The 13,301-nt window shown below is 39.1% G+C and overlaps 1 long non-coding RNA gene across 2 annotated transcripts in view; it reads left to right on the forward strand.

The window, feature by feature from the left end:
- Nucleotides 1-13,301, forward strand: part of LOC145529497 (uncharacterized) — a 112,830-nt gene that overhangs the window by 58,855 nt on the left and 40,674 nt on the right. For both annotated transcript variants that reach the window (XR_014071286.1, XR_014071287.1), the window contains one exon: nucleotides 12,905-12,993. This is a non-coding gene — a long non-coding RNA (uncharacterized LOC145529497). The remainder of the gene's footprint in view (nucleotides 1-12,904; nucleotides 12,994-13,301) is intronic.

The raw sequence follows: 13,301 nt of genomic DNA on the forward strand, positions 1-13,301 counted from the left end.
AATATTCATGGTTGATTTCCTTTAGTATTGACTGGTTGATCTCTTTGTAGTCCAAGGGACTCTCAAGAGTCTTCTTCAGTATCACAGCTTGAAAGCCATAATGGATGCAGGAATATTTTTCTCTCTTTCAAACAATATCTAGAGAAATGTATGGAGAAGATTGGGTTCCAGACCTGGGTTTGGATTTCTATTATATAAAAGACAAGATTCTTGTAATGTCAAGCCAATGTACAGAGCTAGGCAGCAATGGAGGGCGTCATGGTGGCTCTCAGTCCTAACAATTGAGTAGGTAGCTTTCAGGAATAGTTGCGGCACCATTGAAGATTTTCATGATATTCAGTGTGTTCAATTCTCATCAATCAATCTTTTTTGAATGTCTACTGTGTGCAAAGGTGTGGGCTAGTCATTGTGGAGGATTCATAAGAAAGTGGAGATAGAATTTCTACTTTCAAGGAGCTTTTGTTTTGCTAAAGAGACAAAGATAAAGGGTAAGATCAAAATGGCTAGGTTCTGAACAACAGACCTTAAGGACTTCAGGACAGAGTGATCACCATGGATTATTGTAGAATATCAACACAGTCCAACTCTTTTGCAACCCCATGAACTGTAACCCACCAGGCTCCTCTGTCCATGGGATTTTCCAGCCAAGAATACTGGAGTGAGTTGCCGTTTCCTCCTCCAGGGGATCTTCCCAACCCAGGGATCCAACCTGAGTCTCCTATGTTTCCTGCATTGGTAGATGGATTCTTGACCACTGAGCCACCTGGGAAGCCCCTGAGCATGCACACATGCACGAAAAATGCACAGGTTCTGAATGACAGACCTCAAGGGCTATAGGACACTAGAGTGGTCACCATGGATTAGAATATCAACATTGATTTCAGATGGCAGGCTGGATAGGAATATCAACTTCCAGGAGAGAGTAAAGGAAGTGAGTCAAAGGACTGAACCGAGGATGTGATGGAATAAAGTGGAGAGTGTTTCAGTATCAAATGAAAAGTCTGTATCCACTCTGTCATTTAGGGGACAACTTAGTGATGCATTTCAGTGGGGACATCCTACCAGAACCTTAGTCTGTAGGAGTACTGACATAGGTATACATGGATTGAAGGCTGACTTCCCAGGTCTGGAAATTAACATCTCACTTGTATTAACTCCATTTAAATTATGAATTATTTCAAAGTCTTGGGACAATTCCTATCTGTGGCCAAATTCTTCTGGAAGTATTGCTCATACACCTGGCTTCATACAGGCAGATTCAGTTAGTAGAACTTGACATTTTCTCCATCATTTATTAACTATAAAATCTTTTGATCAAAGTAAAATTTTTTTCTAATGAACACCAGTGGCTTCTACATAGATATATCCTTTCACAGTCCAAGGAAAACTGGAGAATGCCAAAGCAATCCAGAAAAAACATGAAAGGCAATACTAAAAAAAGTCTGCCGATACTTCTCACAAGTAAAGAGTTATATTTACATATTTTTAAAGACTTGCCAACATAATTAAGGTCTCAAAATTTCTTTCAGGTGACTGGTTCCTTGGCATTGCTTTTGTAATTTCTTCGATATCTTTTATGAGTAAAAACTTTCCTTTTGTTTAAGCTTCCTTCAGAGTTAACTTTTCTCCTATATCCATTTTTTCCAAAGCACATTCAAGGGAGAAAAAATGGTGATAATCTGGATAGCTTCAGTATGTAGGTAATTCAGTGTGTAGGACTGAGAGACTCTTAAGTATACTGTACTCATTTCATCTCATATCATTTCAAAATTGTTTCAGACATTCTTTGTCAGTGTAAGTGTGCATTTCTAAGGGCCCCCTGACCTGCCTTCTCAACTGTCATCAAGATATTAAAGAATAGTAATTAATTAATTAATTAATTTTTGGCTGTGCTGGCTCTTCATTGCTGCATATGTTTTCGTCTAGTTGCGGTGATGGGGGCTACTCTCTAGTTGCGGTGCATGGGCCTCGCATTGAAGAGGCTTCTCTTGTTTGGAGCACAGACTCAAGGGTGCATGGGCTTCAGTAGCTGTGGTACACAGGCTCAGTAGTTGCATCTCCCAGACTCTAGGACAGCTAGGCTCAATAGTTGTGATGCATAGGCTTAGTTACTCTGAGGCATGTGGGATCTTCCCAGACCAGGGATTGAACCCATGTCTCTTACATTGGCAGGCGGATTCTTATCCACTAGACCACGAGGGAAGCCCTACAGAGTAGTCTTAACATTAGCCGTAGGAGGCTTTGGCAGCATTAGTTAATTTGGCCTAGTGTGCACTGAGTAAATTATACTCTATGGAAGACATTACACAGTTGGCCTTCGTACAACTTGAGTTTGAACTGTGTGGATCCACCATGCCAATTTTTTCAATAATAAATACTACAGTACTACACAATTCATGAGTTGGTTGAATCCAAGGATATGGAACCCCAGATATGCAGGAACTAAGTCTATATGGAGGATAGACTCTAAATTATAACTGAATTGTCACCTACATGGAGGATTGGTGGCCCAACCCTGTGTTGTGCAAGGGTCAAATACATATGTGTATATTCATTATGTATATATGTATTTATATACTATTTGTATGTTTATTCATTTATTTATATATTTGTATAAATGTTAAATGTGTGGTTTCCTGAGTAGACTTGCTAAAAATGCAAATTTCTGGGCCCCATCATAGACTTTCTGAATTGGAATCTCTATGAGTAGTTTAAAGGATCTGCATTTTTCACAATACCCCTCTTGATACTTATAGTAAAATACGAGATCTACTAGTACAGAACTTTTGCAATGCAAACAGCACTTCAGTTCAGTTCAGCTCAGTCACTCAGTTGTGTGTAACCCCATGGACCACAGCATGCCAGGCCTCCCTATCCATCACCAACTCCCGGAGCCTACTCAAACTCATGTCCGTCAAGTCAGTGATGGCATCCAAACATCTCATCCTCTGTTGTTCCCTTCTTCTCCTGCCTTTAATCTTTCTCAGCATCAAGGTCTTTTCAAATGAGTCAGTTCTTTGAATCAGGTGGCCAAAGTATTGGAGTTTCAGCTCTAACATCAGTCCTTCCAATGAACATCCAGGACTCATCTCATTTAGGATGGACTGGTTGGATCTCCCTGCAGTCCAAGGGACTCTCAGAGTCTTCTCCAAAACCATAGTTCAAAAGCATCAATTCTTTGACGTTCAGTCTTCTTTATAGTCCAACTCTCACATCCATACATGACTACTGGAAAAACCATAGCCTTGACTAGACAGACCTTTGTTGGCAAAGTAATGTCTCTGCATTTTAATATGCTGTCTAGGTTGGTCTTAACTTTCCTTCCAAGGAGTAAGTGTCTTTTAATTTCATGGCTGCAGTCACCATCTGCAGGGATTCTGAAGCCCCAAAAAATGAAAGTCTGACACTGTTTCCACTGTTTCCCCATCTATTTGCCATGAAGTGATGGGACCGGATGCCATGATCTTATTTTTCTGAATGTTGAGCTTTAAGCCAACTTTTTCACTCTCCTTTTTCACTTTCATCAAAAGGCTCTTTAGTTCTTCTTCACTTTCTGCCATAAGGGTAGTGTTATCTGCATATCTGAGGTTATTGATATTTCTCCCAGCCATCTTGATTCCAGCTTGTGCTTCATCCAGTCCAGCATTTCTCATGATGTACTCTGCATAGAAGTTAAATAAGCACGGTGACAGTATACAGCTTTGACGACTCCTTTTCCTATTTGGAACCAGTCTGTTGTTCCATGTCCAGTACTAACTGTTGATTCCTGACCTGCATACAGATTTCTCAAGAAGCAGGTCAGGCGGTCTGGCATTCCCATCTCTTTCAGAACTTTCCACAGTTTGTGGTGATCCACACAGTCAAATGCTTTGGCATAGTCCATAAAGCAGAAATAGATGTTTTTCTGGAACTGTCTTGCTTTTTTGATGATCCAGCGGATGTTGGCAATTTGATCTCTGGTTCCTCTGTCTTTTCTAAAACCAGCTTGAACATCTGGAAGTTCATGGCTCACATATTGCTGAAGCCTGGCTTGGAGAATTTTGAGCATTACTTTACTAACGTGTGAGATGAATGCAATTGTGCAGTAGTTTGAGCATTCTTTGGCATTGCCTTTCTTTGGGATTGGAATGAAAACTGACCTTTTCCAGTCCTGTGGCCACTGCTGAGTTTTCCAAATTTGCCGGCATATTGAGTGAAGCACCTTCACAGCATCATCTTTCAGGATTTGAAATAGCTCAACTGGAATTCCATCACCTCCACTAGCTTTGTTTGTAATGATGCTTCCTAAGGCCCGCTTGACTTCACATTCCAGGATGTCTGGGTCTAGGTGAGTGATCACACCATTGTGATTATGTGGATCGTGAAGATCTTTTTTGTACAGTTCTTCTGTGTATTCTTGCCACCTCTTCTTAATATCTTCTGCTTCTGTTAGGTCCATACCATTTCTGTCCTTTATTGAGCCCATCTTTGCATGAAATTTTCCCTTGGTATCTCTAATTTTCTTGAAGAGATCTCTAGTCTTTCCCATTCTATTATTTTCCTCTATTTCTTTGCATTGATCACCGAGGAAGGCTTTTGTATCTTTCCTTGCAATTCTTTGGAACTCTGCATTTAAATGGGTATATCTTCCCTTTTCTCCTTTACTTTTTGCTTCTCTTCTTTTCACAGCTATTTGTAAGGCCTCCTAAGACAGCCATTTTGCTTTGTTTGCATTTCTTTTTCTTAGGGATGATCTTGACCCCTGTCTTCTGTACAATGTCATGAACCTCTGTCCATAGTTCATCAGGCACTCTATCAGATCCTCCCTTAAATCTATTTCTCACTTCCACTGTATAATCGTGAGGGATTCGATTTAGGTCATACCTGAATGGTCTAGTGGTTTTCCCTACTTTCTTCAATTTAAGTCTGAATTTGGCAATAAGGAGTTCATGATCTGAGCCACAGTCAGTTCCTGGCCTTGTTTTTGCTGACTGTATAGAGCTTCTCCATCTATACAGCACTCTCAATTAATTTAAGAGGAAACTGAACCGGCCAATAGGCAGTGAAGTATAGGAATAGCAGATTAGTATCTATGAAGTTCAAGGTAACATGCTCATAGCATTATTTGATGTCAGCTGGGGTTCTAGATCTTTTACATATGTTGTCCCTTTCTGTTCCCACAATACTGTTATGGGGGCTGGCGTCTTATTTTTCCATTGTTCAGATGACTAAATTAGCTCAAAGAGGTTCGTGCCTGTCTGGAGATCACCCAGGAATTAAGTGACAGACTTGGGATTCAAACCACCACCTCCCACCCCCTCCACAGTGCCCTGCACTGGTTTCTCCCTGTTTCCCAGTGGAAGCCTCATGGGGCTTTCTTGCTAATCAGCTGCTATAGACTTAGCAAATCAAGTTCTTTTTACCAATAATGTCAAGAATACCTAATTAGGAGAAACCTCTGCTGATGCTAACATTACACAGTACACTCAGATCCCTTCTTTTGAACTGCCTCTGCCCTCATTAGCATCTCTATGTGAAGGTTGAGTGGGTAGGAGCCAACAGACACATGGAGAGAAAATTTAACACTTAAGACTTAACTCTACCTAATTGTAACTTTACCTACATTTAGTGTATGAGACTGCAGAAACCAGAAGGGCAAAGTAAGGGTCACAGTAAGGAATATGCATGATAGATAATATCAGCATTACCCAGCCAACCCTTCCAAACCTTATCAAATGTTACTGGAAAGCCTTATTTTGCAATATGGCAGAGTGAATGAAGATAGAGCTCTGGTGTCAGATTATCTGGATATAAATCTGTCTTCTGTTCCTAATAGCCATGTGACATAAGGGAGATTGCTTCTATTTCCTGAGCCTTAGTTTCTCCACCTGTGAAATGGGAACATAGTCATTTTTATAGGGTTTTCTAAAGATTAAATGAGATGGTTCATGATGAACTTTTAAGATAGTATGTGATGCATGCTAGCATATTCCATAAATATTAGTCGTGTTAAAAAAAATATTAAGCTCAGTGTCGGACATAGTAGACCCTTGATGATGTTTGCCGAGTACTAGGCTGTATCATTATCCTTGTTCCCCTACCATCAGGGTCACAGTGTCCTTTGATAGTTCCCCTTTCTTTCTCTCTGTTTAAAGACTGACTTGATATTTGTTGTTTATACTAAACAGAGATTCTTTTTTAGAACCTAGATGAGTTCTATCCTATTCTTAGGAAATACTGGGCTTTAGAGATGGAAGAGTTAAGTTGGGGGGCGGGGGAGGAAAGGAAGAAGGGGAGAATGCTTTTAGTTATAGTTCTCATACCTGAGCACAAACTGGTCCACATCACTTTCCCCTTTGCTTTTGCCCTCACTCTGTTATTCCCTTCCTGCTTCAAGGCAGACAGATGCTGGGGATCACTGTCTATCATCTTTTTTTTTTTTTAACTGAAGTATAGTTGATTTACAATGTTGTGTTAGTTTTTGGTTTACAGCAAAGTGATTCAGTGATACTCTTTTTCATATTCTTTTCCATTATGGTTTATGACAGGACATTGAATATAGTTCCTTGTGCTATACAATAGGACCTTGTTGTTTATCTATTTGATATATAGTAGTTTGTATATGCTAATCCCAAGCTCCTAATTTATCCATCCTCCACCACCTTTGCTGCTAAATCGTTTCAGTCGTGTCTGACTCTGTGCGACCCCATAGATGGCAGCCCACTAGGCTCCCCCGTCCCTGGGATTCTCCAGGCAAGAACACTGGAGTGGGTTGCCATTTCCTTCTCCAATGCATGAAAGTGAAAAGTGAAAGTGAAGTCGCTCAGTCGTATCCGACTCTTAGCGACCCCATGGACTGCAGCCTACCAGGCTTCTCCGTCCGTGGAATTTTCCAGGCAAGAGTACTGGAGTGGGGTGCCATTGCCTTCTCAGGGCACCAACACTAAAAAGAATAGGAAGTAGAACTAGGGGATTTCCCTGATGGTCCAGTGGTTAAGACTCCACACTCCCAATGCAGGGATCCCCGGTTCAATCCCTGGTCAGGGAACTAGATCCATATCCTACAACTAACCATCCAGCACACTCAAATAAACAACAACAATAACAAAACACATAAAAAAATTAAAAACGAAAAGAAGTAGAACTGATGGTGTGTGTGGCCCTGTGTATTTTTAACATAAATATCTTTGATTTTTTCTGTGAATTATTGGAAAATGATCAAGTGATTTTTTTTTTCTCTACAATCTCTGAACGAATTTAGCTTTGTGTAACTAGGTTTTGTTGTGTCAGAGGGTTGTTTTTTTTATTTTTGCAAGAACTAGTAGCAGATTCTCTTAATAACTTAAAGTTATATTTCAAAATTCAAATCTGCAATATTTAGTATATTTAGACTATTTTATTTTGTGACTGCGATTGTAATAGAAAAAAAGTGTTTGTTCTTTTGTATTCATGACAGTTCTGAGTATAGTCAGCATGGGATTAAATAAAAGAAGATTTCTAACTGCTCCAGAATTCCTGTTTATATGTACTTTATGAAAAGGTTTCTTAAGGGACTTTTATTTTCTGATTCTTTATCAATTTTATTTCTCTATGTATTATGTGGTGCATTACTGCTATTATTCTTGTTTATCTCTACATCACTACTGAAGACAATATTGCATTTTCCCTAGCCTAGATTTTTTTTAATCTAGCATAAACAGCATCAAAATTTAAATATTTATGGTAGGGATCATTTTAAGAGATATTTTTTCTTTACCTCCTAACCACTTCTATCACTAGACCATTGTAAGAGAACAATATGAGAAAGTTAAGATAATGTTTGTCCTTATTGGTGTTTTCATGCTGTTTTCTAGTTGATTTATATCATTATTTAATGCCAAAATGTGAGACCTGATAAAATAATAATGCAGAATGTTGTATGCTTGCTTGGTTTTTATTGTATCAATTTGTATTGAAAATACATAAAATATTTAAAAAATAATAATGCAAAAATTAATTAGGTCTGATGAACACTGGGGTGTTTATCTTGACAGTCACTTAATAACTGTGTTTTGGTTCTGGGGAGAATGCACTGTTGACTTGGAAGAAATGAAGACTTGGTTGGAGGGAGATTAAAATATCAACTGTCACCTCTCACCCCCAAGTGTTTTAATTTCCCACAAGAATCGCACGGAGGGTTTATGGGTTGTCAAAGTGCTTGTTATAGATAAATCAAGTATTTATTACAGACCATTTCCTAAGTGCTTTTCCCCTGCATTATCCAACATCATCCTCACACTATCTCCAAGAAGCAGAAACTAAACCTCATGTTGACATGATCAACCATTAACCCCACAGCCAATTAACAGCAGTAACTGACTGCAAATTCTGGGATGTATGTTGTTACTAGGTGGCAGTTGTTTAGTCGCTCAGTCGTGTCTGATTCTCCGCGACCCCATGGACTGCAGCACACCAGGCTTCTCTGTCCTTCACTATCTCCCATAGTTTGCTCAAACTCATGTCCATTGAGTCGGCGATGCCATCCAACCATCTCATCCTCTGTCACCCTCTTCTCCTCCTGCCTTCAATCTTTCCCAGCATCAGAGGCTTTTCCAATGAGTTGGCTCTTCGCATCAGGTGGCCAAAGTATTGGAGCTTCAGCTTCAGCATCAGTCCTTCCAATGAGTATTCAGGGTTGATTTCCTTTAGTATTGACTGGTTTGATCTCCTTGCAGTCCAAGGGACTCTAGATGGCAGGGCCTATGCTAAGTGCTTTATGAATTTTCTGTACAAGTCTCACACTGTTAATGACCAGGGTTCTCGACCTTCCCCAATCAATAGAAATTGACTAGAGACCAGACATGAAATCCAGGCTTTATTGGGTCTTGAGTGGTTTGCCGACCCCTTAGGTGGTGCTGTGTGCAGGGGACACGTACAATACTCTGATTTTGCTCCAGACTCTTCAAATGTGGCAGTTGGGTTCTTTGGTGTTTTTTTTTTTTTCTTCTTCTTTTTTTGGTCTCTTTGTATCTTTGGTCCAGAATTTGCCCCCAACTGCACAAGCATGCAGTTATTTTTTAGTCCTGTACAGTTTATTCGTATTTTGTGGCTTTAGAGGTGTGTCCAGCTGCAAGCATTGCAGCACTGCAGCAAAGGGTCCCAGGTTCCAGCCTGTCTCAACACCAGTTCTCCAAGATCGTGTCACTGTGTTCATTTTGAGATGATCAGATCAAAGATCAGTGAGTGCCATGCCCAACACGGCACACTTCCTGATACTGGATCAGAACTGAGACACACCTAAGGCTACATTAAAACTCCACACTGCCTCTGTGTCCTTTCCACTGGCTTCCAAGAGAAACCTCACCACGTATTATCCATGTGTAATTCTTCTAATCAGCCATTATATACCAACATTCCTCATACCCACAGCTAGAATTATTAAAGGCATGTGGAGTTAGCCCCTGTCCCTTCATGTGGGGTAAAAAGGAACCAGACTTGGGATCTTTTATTACAGTTTCTTTTTTTAAAAAAAAAAATGCTAAAGAAGTTCTTTTCAGATCTATGTAGTGATTATTTCAGATCTATGTAGGCATATTAGTGATTATTTGTGTTAGTGCATCGCCTCAGTTAAAGCAAAGGAAACAGACTTCACCTGTGAAAGGAGAATGTAAACTAATAATGACCACCATTTATTCTGCTCCTGTGGGGTACAGATGAGGGACAATGGAAGCATACACTAAGAATGAGAGATGAAATCTTTATTATTACAGCACTTGTAATACAACAGAGCAGACTGAATCTCCATGTGGCTTCACTGTGTGTTGTATACCACAAGAGGAATCCTGCTCTTATTGGGGCATTTTATATTTTTCATCTCTTTGATGCAATCCTAGTTCTATAAGTGTATTAAATATCTATAATCAGGGAATTTTAAATCATCAGGGAATATTTTTGCTTCCAGCCTAAATAGAATAATGAGGATCAGATGTATCTTCCCCACCTCAAACCAGCTAAACCAGACAAAATACTTAAAATAACAAAGGACAATAATCCCTAAGAGACAGCAAAGAAATGAAGTGGTTTCTATGATTGTTCCATCTAACTGCATGGAGAGAGTCTCTAGACTCTGAATCAGAAGAGAAGAGCTGTCACAGACTTAGAAAAGAAACTTATGGTTGCCTGGGGAGAAGGGATAGTTAGGGACTTTGGGCAGATCATGTGCACACTGCTGTCTATGAAACAGACAACCAGCAAGGAACTCTGCTCAATGAACAGAATTCATTATATAGCTCAGTGAACTCTTCTCAGTGTTATATATGTGCCAGCCTGGATGGGAGGGGTGTTTGGGAGAGAATAGATACATGTATATGTATGGTTTAGTCCCTTCTCTATTCACCTGAAACCACCACAACATTTTTAATTGGCTATGCCCCAATACAAAATGAAAAGTTTAAAATTTGGAAAAAAATGAATAAAAATTTAAGTGGTTAAAAAAAAAATGAGAGGAACCCAAGCTTTAACTGGCAGACTCCCTGAATTGAGGAGACAGATCTGTGAGTTTGGGGAGACCAAGGAGGCTGGGATTCATAGGAGAGAGAATTTGAGAAAGAATTTCAGAGATCTGCAGAGAGTCCTCCTTGAGGATTCATGCCTATGAAGAAACTTCCCACAAGTGGGGAAAGGACCACCTGGAAGAATTGTAGAGAAAAATGCCTGGAGTACCCACAGGGTTAGGAATATGCCTGTTCCCACAAGCCAGATCAGAAAACATACTAATTCATGGAGTGTCAGTAGATTATTCAGATGAGATTTACCTCAGTGGTGTGGAAAAATTAGCCCTATAGTATATAGAACTCTGATCTCAACTAACAAATACCAAAAGCAAGGACTGAAAAGATCAGATTATTTTCATGTGACTTAACTTTGCCCCAGAACAAAGCTTAAGAATATTTACTATTTATATTAACACAAAATATCCAGCATCCAACAAGGGAAAATTCATAATGTCTGTCATCTTGAGGTTACCAGGCATACAAAGAATCAGGAAAATACAACCGTCAATGAGGAGAAAAATCAATGACTCAAAACCCACCCAGAATGCACATAAATGTTAGAATAATAGACAGGAAAGCAAAATAAATTTTTATGGCTTCACTTCATGTTTAAAAGATCAAGTTAATTAGCTATATCAATTATTGGCATGTATGTAGAGGAACACAATGTTTCATACACTGTTGGTGAGAATATAATGTGGTATAACCATTTTGGAAGAGTTTGGTAGTTTCTTAAAAAGTTAAACCTGCACTTTCCTTATAATCTAGACATTCACCTACCATATATTTACCCAAGAGAAGGCAAGCTTATGTCTATGCAAAGATTTATATGCAAATGTTAATAGTACCTTAATCTGTAAGAGCAAAACCCTGGAAAAAATCTAAATGTCCATCAACAGATGAATGGATAAACAATTTTTGGTATGTCCATATCATGGAGTACTACTCAGCAAAGAATAAGAATTAGCTATCAATATATGCAACAAAAATGGATGTCTCTCAAAATAATTGTGCAGGGTAAAAGAGGCCAAAAAATGAGTACATATTGTATGACTTCATATAGTACCTCATACTGTATGATCTCATTTATTTAAAACTTAGAAATTGAAGACTGATCTATAATGACAGAAATCAGATAAGTGGTTGCCTAGGAGTGGGGGAGCTTCCCGGGTAACTCAGCTGGTAAAGAATCCGCCTGCAATGCAGGAGACCCCAATCTGATTCCTGGGTCAGGAAGTTCCTCTGGACAAGGGATAGGCTTGGGCTTCCTTGGTGGTTCAGATGGTAAAGAATCCGCCTGCAATGTGGGATACCCGGGTTCAATCCCTGGGTTGGAAAGATCTCCTGGAGGAGGGCCTGGCAACCTACTCTAGTATTCTTGCCTGGAGAATCCCCATGGGCAGAGAATTGTCCATGGGGTCACAAAGAGTTGGGTATGACTTGGTGACTAAGCACACAGGACAGCAGTGGGAAAGGATTATAGCAGGCATGAGGAAATTTGGGGGATATCTAACTGGATTATGGTCATGTTTTCATGGGTGTATAGATATATTAACACATCAGTTATAAATTTTAATTATGTATACTTCACTATATGTCAGTTATACCTCAGTGAAGCCATTAAAAAACTCCAAAAAACAAAAAAGTATAAACAAGGAAAAATAATAATAATAAAAGAATCTTTTAAAATATCAGTATTTTCAGCTGTTTAGCATTTTATAAACTCATGTGCACTTTTGTGCATGAGGGTCTTGTCCCTTCTTAGATTTACTTTTTGTTATGTTTTTCATTTGTAAGATGACTTAATGACAATGTGAGATCCTCCAGATATGTGACTTTTTTCTTTTTTCAAGTTTTCTGCTTTTGGGGTTCTCACCGATGGTGGTCATTACCCCTCTCATTTCTAGAAATTATTTAGACTTGGCCTAGGACATTTCCTTCTTTTTTTTTTTTTAGATTTGTATATCATAAAAATCAACAAAATAAACACCAGTGAAATATTTAATTATAAACCTGTTTTTTGAGTCACTGTCTGATGTTTGGGTATATGTATTATATTAAATGCATTCAATATATACTCATTATTAATTATTAATTAAATACATTCCATTAGAGGAAGAAAAGACCAATGACAGAGCATGTAGACATATAAATTGGTTTGCAAAAGCCTTCAAGATATTCAGGAAAATAAACATTAGAGTTTTGAAAAATTAAACCAGTAAGAATAATATAAAAGCGATGATTTTCAAACCTGGTTATGTATTAAAACAGTATATTAAAAATACCCATGGCTGAGCCCAAGTCTGTACCAATAGAAACTCAGAATCTTTGTAGGTGAGGTCTGTGCTAGTAATTTCATGAATCTCTCCAACAGATTCTAACTTTCCTTCCAGGGTTTCAAGAGCCTCCAGTATAACCATACAGACAGATCATGGGCTTTTGGAAAGACCTCCTCTGCCACTTTCAACCTGAATGGCCCCGGGTGAGTGAGTGAGTGATGAAAACAGTGGTGATCAACTTTGTGCTTTGGAGTCACCTGCAGAGTTTTAAAAAATATAGGTGGTAGATGTCTCCCCCAGAGCTTCTGATTTCAGTGGATTGAGGTATAGCCAGAGAGGGAATTGTTAGTGAGAAGCTCCGGTGATTGTAATGTGCAGCCAGAATGGTGAACCACTGTTAGAAGTGTTTCCTCATCTGTGATGTGCGGATAATACTTCATAGTGTGTGTGTGTGTGTGTGTGTGTGTGTGTGTGAGAGAGAGAGAGGGAGAGAGAGAGAAACTTTCATGAA

This window comes from Giraffa tippelskirchi, chromosome 12, assembly GCF_054371585.1.
Source record: "Giraffa tippelskirchi isolate mGirTip1 chromosome 12, T2T-mGirTip1v1.2.pri, whole genome shotgun sequence".
Taxonomy (NCBI): domain Eukaryota; kingdom Metazoa; phylum Chordata; class Mammalia; order Artiodactyla; family Giraffidae; genus Giraffa; species Giraffa tippelskirchi.